Source organism: Megachile rotundata, unplaced genomic scaffold (assembly GCF_050947335.1).
Source record: "Megachile rotundata isolate GNS110a unplaced genomic scaffold, iyMegRotu1 scaffold1504, whole genome shotgun sequence".
Taxonomy (NCBI): Eukaryota; Metazoa; Arthropoda; class Insecta; order Hymenoptera; family Megachilidae; genus Megachile; species Megachile rotundata.
Genome location: NW_027474800.1, coordinates 1 through 5,000, shown reverse-complemented (window position 1 = coordinate 5,000; position 5,000 = coordinate 1). Strand labels below are relative to the sequence as shown.

General features: G+C 48.5%; 2 non-coding genes across 2 annotated transcripts in view; both read right to left on the bottom strand.

Moving 5' to 3' along the window:
- Positions 1 to 2,242, bottom strand: part of LOC143266565 (large subunit ribosomal RNA) — a 4,388-nt gene extending 2,146 nt beyond the window's left edge. Inside the window, exon 1 of the ribosomal RNA XR_013041517.1 lies at positions 1 to 2,242. This exon is cut by the window's left edge and continues 2,146 nt beyond it. This is a non-coding gene — a ribosomal RNA (large subunit ribosomal RNA).
- Positions 2,243 to 4,062: 1,820 nt separating this feature from the next.
- Positions 4,063 to 4,217, bottom strand: LOC143266562 (5.8S ribosomal RNA). Its single transcript, XR_013041514.1, has one exon. It is a non-coding gene; the product is annotated as a 5.8S ribosomal RNA (ribosomal RNA).
- Between the last annotated feature and the right edge of the window lie 783 nt (positions 4,218 to 5,000).

The following is a 5,000-nucleotide window of genomic DNA, read 5'->3' as shown; positions in this document are numbered from 1 at the left end:
AGAAAAAAAATCGCTTTCAGGCGTTCGACAACGTCGCATCACGTCGAACGTGAAGTATCCATCGATCCGAACCGCGATCATTTTTTTTCAGCGTTCAACGTTTTTGTCAATTTATCAATAAAAATGATCATGTTCGAGCGGTGGATTAGGACACAAACACGAAACGACGGCGACGTAAATTGTTATTTAACTGCAATTTTTTTCTCTTTTTAACATTTTTTGCCTTTTGCGCGCGTACGTGCGTGCGAGCGTACGTATGTTTGTCATTTGCGTTCGAAAAGCGTGAATTTTAGGACACCTCATCAACATTAGATTTCTCTTAGGGCTTAGGATCGACTGACTCGTGTGCAACGGCTGTTCACACGAAACCCTTCTCCACGTCAGTCCTCCAGGTCCTCGCTGGAGTATTTGCTACTACCACCAAGATCTGCACCGACGGCGGCTCCAGGCAGGCTCACGCCCAGACCCTTCTGCGCACACCGCCGCGACCCTCCTACTCGTCAAGGCTTCATGGAGAACGGGAACTAAATCCCGTTCCTGCGCACTTGCCGTTGACGGCGGAGTATAGGCGCGACGCTTCAGCGCCATCCATTTTCAGGGCTAGTTGCTTCGGCAGGTGAGTTGTTACACACTCCTTAGCGGATTCCGACTTCCATGGCCACCGTCCTGCTGTCTTAAGCAACCAACGCCTTTCATGGTATCCCATAAGCGTCGACTTAGGCGCCTTAACTCTGCGTTTGGTTCATCCCACAGCGCCAGTTCTGCTTACCAAAATTGGCCCACTTGGCACTCTGATCCAAGAAAAATTTTATCAATTTATATCTCGTGGCTTCATGAAAATTCAAGCAAGCCAGAGATCTCACCCATTTAAAGTTTGAGAATAGGTTGAGGTCGTTTCGGCCCCAAGGCCTCTAATCATTCGCTTTACCAGATGAGACTCGTTATGCGTTCGAGTCGAGTGCCAGCTATCCTGAGGGAAACTTCGGAGGGAACCAGCTACTAGATGGTTCGATTAGTCTTTCGCCCCTATACCCAGTTCCGACGATCGATTTGCACGTCAGAATCGCTACGGACCTCCATCAGGGTTTCCCCTGACTTCGTCCTGACCAGGCATAGTTCACCATCTTTCGGGTCCCAACGTGTACGCTCTAGGTGCGCCTCTTCTCGCAATGAGAACGAGACGCCCCGGGAGTGCGAGGCCTAATCGTAACGAGGCCCATCCTCCCTTAGTCGACTTCACGGACGACTTTCACTTTCATTTCGCCTTTAGGTTTATCAAATCCCAATGACTCGCGTACATGTTAGACTCCTTGGTCCGTGTTTCAAGACGGGTCCCGAGAGTACCCAAAGCAATAGCGTCGCCGACCGGTAATTCAAAGTTTGGCCAGTCCAAGGACTCCGCCTGCCAACAGCCCGCCAGGCCCGGTTACGGCGCTAAGTCCGTACATCCGGTATCTAGACTGGAACGAGCTTGCGGCGGTCCTGGACGCAGTGCGTTCGAGAATTTTGCGGCCCGATACCGTCTGAGTACCGTCGCGCAGTCGGCCGGGCATCCAAGGGGCTGTCATCGTACGCTAAAAGCGACGGACAGTCTTCGCCTCGGGCCTTAGACCGACACGCAACGGGTCGCGACGTTCTACTAGGGGAGAAGTGCACGACTACATAGCCGGAACATTCGCCGCGGGTGGTGTGCCCACGCCGATGGGAAACCCGCCGTAACGGGACCATCCGGGGCACTATCGCACCAACACGGGAGCCAGCTTCGTTGACGATGAATCTCCCCATTCGATCTTTTGGGTTTCTCGGGTTTACCCCTGAACGGTTTCACGTACTCTTGAACTCTCTCTTCAAAGTTCTTTTCAACTTTCCCTCACGGTACTTGTTCGCTATCGGTCTCGTGGTCATATTTAGCCTTAGATGGAGTTTACCACCCACTTAGGGCTGCACTCTCAAGCAACCCGACTCTAAGGAGAGATCCACCCGAGACGCGTACCGGTCGCTACGGGCCTGGCACCCTCTATGGGTAAGTGGCCCCATTCAAGATGGACTTGGACGCGATTCGATGTCTCGGGATAAACGGATCCTCCTGAACACTACATTTCCCAGCGGCGTTAACCGCGGGATTCAGTGCTGGGCTCATTCCTGTTCGCTCGCCGCTACTAAGGAAATCCTTGTTAGTTTCTTTTCCTCCGCTTATTAATATGCTTAAATTCAGCGGGTAATCTCGCCTGCTCTGAGGTCGTCGAAATTTTATTATTTCTTTTCAAAGTTATACCACAAACTGTACGCTCTTTTCGGGGTTTCGACACGTAATACGAAAGGTATATTAATACCAACGACGCACAGGGATTATGTCGTTCGATTTTTTCCTTGTATCGTTCGATAACCAACTATTTTTCTCTTTTCGGATCAACACAATATCGTCGACTACTCGAAGGTACGTACGAGCCAAAATGAAAGCTCGGTGTCTCCTCTCTCTTTTGTTCGACAAAAGAAAAAAGGCACTTAAAACGCCGCATATTCGGGCAGGCGGGACAACGACAAAAAAAAAAAACGACGACGACGACGTCCGGTTGTTCTCGACTCGCGTCGGAGTATATATGTATATATTATAATCGGATATATCTTTTTATCTATCCAGGGCGCGTTAAAACAAACGACGAGGAGAGACTACGACAACGAGGAGATAAAGGTCGGACACCTTTTCTTCTTACCCTCGGCGCGCTCTCGCACACGATCGTTTCATGTTTCTTTTGTCCCCTAAAGGATACATATACCGTTACAACATATTTACGTTCGAATATACACTCGACGGTCGATAAACCGTAAAGACGCATCGTCCGATACGTTTTTTCTTTTGCTGTCGCGTTCCGACGCAAAATCCCAAGAAAAGGGCGAGAATGCCAGAGACAGCCATGTAAACCATCGGTGACTTATCATGGTCCAGAGAATAAAGGGTTAAAGGAAAAAAGAAATCCCATTTTTAACGTGCGTGGTACACCTTCGTCGTGTATATATCGTTCGATGAAACCACGAGCGCACAAAAGGAGGAACAAAAGCGTTTCGAGATCGATCTTCGGTGTAAATGTCATTGTTCATTTGCGTTCGACCGTTGTTCGATAAAAGAAATTTAACACACGAACAACAATGAAGGGAGACTCTCGCAAGACGATCACCAAATAAGCGTTTATCGTTCGATCGGTCCGGGTTTTTCAACGTCCGTCCGGCACAATTATGCACTTCGAGGACTGGACGACCGGAACCCGTATTGGGATCGCGCGGTCTTCCGCTTCTAATCAACGACAACGAAGCGATCTGCGCTTGTAAATGTTAAAAAAAACGTGGCGAAGCTACGATCTCGTAATAATTTAACCGTGAAAGAGCTTCCGTCGCACGTTTATTTTTAACTTTTCCCCTCGTTGTATAAACTTTCGCACCGTCGAAAAAAAAATTCGACAATCATTTCAGACAACGTCGGGAGCGCGGAGAAACGCCGTAAACACGCTCTACTCTCGGCTTGCTTCCTTCAATTGGTGTCTAACAATTCTCTCGCAGGGCGAAGAATCATTTTCTCTCTCGTCTAAATATCCTTCTGTAGTTAGGTGTTTTCGACTCGGGAGCGCTCTTTCACGGGCGGTCGTATATGGTCTCTTTTAGGGGTTTAACTAGAAACCACGACTCACGCAAGCCGAGATAAGCGCATTCCGCCGAGAAGATCCTAAAAACTAAGAATTGCGAGATATACGAAAATGTTCTTCTGTCGCCTGTGAAAAAAATGAACACTAGCAAAGAGAGGGCGAGACACGAACGTTCCATTTAACATTCTCCGCGTCAAACGCCGACGAAATGTCCAACCATCGCTCGTACGTTTTCGCCAATTTCGCAAGTTGTTCTCTCTCTCGCGTTCGACCATCGGATCCCGCTCCGAAACGTTCGACTTTTCGGCGTTTAACAGTTTCGTTTTATCTAGTCGAACGACGAGCGGTACCGAAAAAAATTTAACAATGAAGAGAAAACCTTTTGCTGCTAAAGGCAAACGCAAGCAGTCTTTAGTTATATAAACGACCCTCAGCCAGGCGTGGTCCAGGAATTGTATCCGTGGACCGCAATGTGCGTTCGAAATGTCGATGTTCATGTGTCCTGCAGTTCACACGTTGACGCGCAATTAGCTGCGTTCTTCATCGACCCACGAGCCAAGTGATCCACCGTTCAGGGTAATCGTATAAAAATTTTTGTTCATATTTAACAACTCAGCGTCTGAAAACCAGTATGTACGTGATTTATTTAACCTGGTTTATAAATTCGTTCGATTGTCCATAGAATACTAACTCCAATCCAAGCGCAAGATCGAGTATCGGTATTCGGACGTCGTCCCGTCATAGCTCTGTTCACAGATTTACCCGAGCTGATTGATGATTAAGACGACACGATAACGTCCATGGACGGGTAAAGGACCGTATAAAACTACAGAACCGCCGATGAAACAACGCTCTGTGACGCATTTCTCTTCGTGCGGCGAGTTTTCAGTCCGTTCCGGGTGGTAAAGTCATTCAAAAACCGTGGAAAATACGAAACGCGCTGTCGCGCGTAACACAGAGTCTCCTGCTCGCTGCTTACATATATTGGACGTCTTGGCGGTATCGCGAGATTCAATACGGACACTCCATGGCCGGCGTCAGATCGGTCTACCAACGAAGGAGACTACGCTATCGTTTTCGCTTCTCAGCCGGTCCGTAAAGCGATACGTTACCATATCGTCCGTCGTAAGCAGGCGGACTCTCGTGAAGTTGCGACTTCGTTCGTCGAAGCGGTTTCGTGGTTCGATTTCCATCGGTTACCCGGACACCCCCCGCGTGAAAGCCTCCGTGTCACACTCTAAATTTCGTTTCTCGTTTAACACGAAATAGAGAGAGGCTAAAAGGGGGTGTTCCCTTTGGTCCAAAGACAAAATTTATAGAGAGAAAGAAAATAAAATGAGAGTCTCTCACGAAGCGGGCGAA